Source organism: Physeter macrocephalus, chromosome 7 (assembly GCF_002837175.3).
Source record: "Physeter macrocephalus isolate SW-GA chromosome 7, ASM283717v5, whole genome shotgun sequence".
NCBI lineage: Eukaryota > Metazoa > Chordata > Mammalia > Artiodactyla > Physeteridae > Physeter > Physeter macrocephalus.
In genome coordinates, this window is record NC_041220.1 from 141087816 (window position 1) to 141088549 (window position 734).

Here is a 734-nt window from a genome sequence, read left to right on the forward strand (position 1 = left end):
GGAACCTGACCCCTCAAAATTGGTTACCAGTATGTCAGGCAATCTGGACTTTCCAGTGTGACCACTGAGATGGCATCCCTCAAAAGAGCAGCGGTTCCTTTTTTGGGTTGTGGATCTTCAGATTGATACTTCTGCCATTTTCATTTCCATTTCCTGAAAGTCAGGGTCAGCTGGTGAAAAGTTGTTAAACAACGTGCTAAATGTGAAATGTCAACCCTCACTCTAAACTTTCCCTGTTCAGAGCATCACATGAAGACTTCATGGGGTTTTATAGTGGCTTTCAGATTTTGGTAGTCCATTGAAAAAGGGAGTTTGGAAGTTGTGTACTGTTAACGATTGTCTGCCCATGTCCTGCCTGAAATACCATGATTGTCTAGGAAAAGTATCTTTAATAAAGCTGGATACAGTTTGAAAAAAACAAACAAACAGAACAGTCAAAATATCCAGGATACAATCAAAATTACTAAGCATACAAAGAACCAGGAAAAATCTCAATTCACATGGGAAAAAAAGATGTCAATGCTGAGAGAACACAGATAGTGGAGTTATCTGCAAAGGCTTTTGAAGCAGCTATTGGTTGAGAGACAATTCTCCATTGATCTCTTGTATTTCTGTATGTCTTTTGGGCAAGGGCATTAACAGCCTTTTTCCTGGACTATCTTTTCAGGGATTATTTGTATAGCAAACATCCTTGGAAGACAGAGATAATGTCTTCCTCTGGGGCCAAGGGCAGA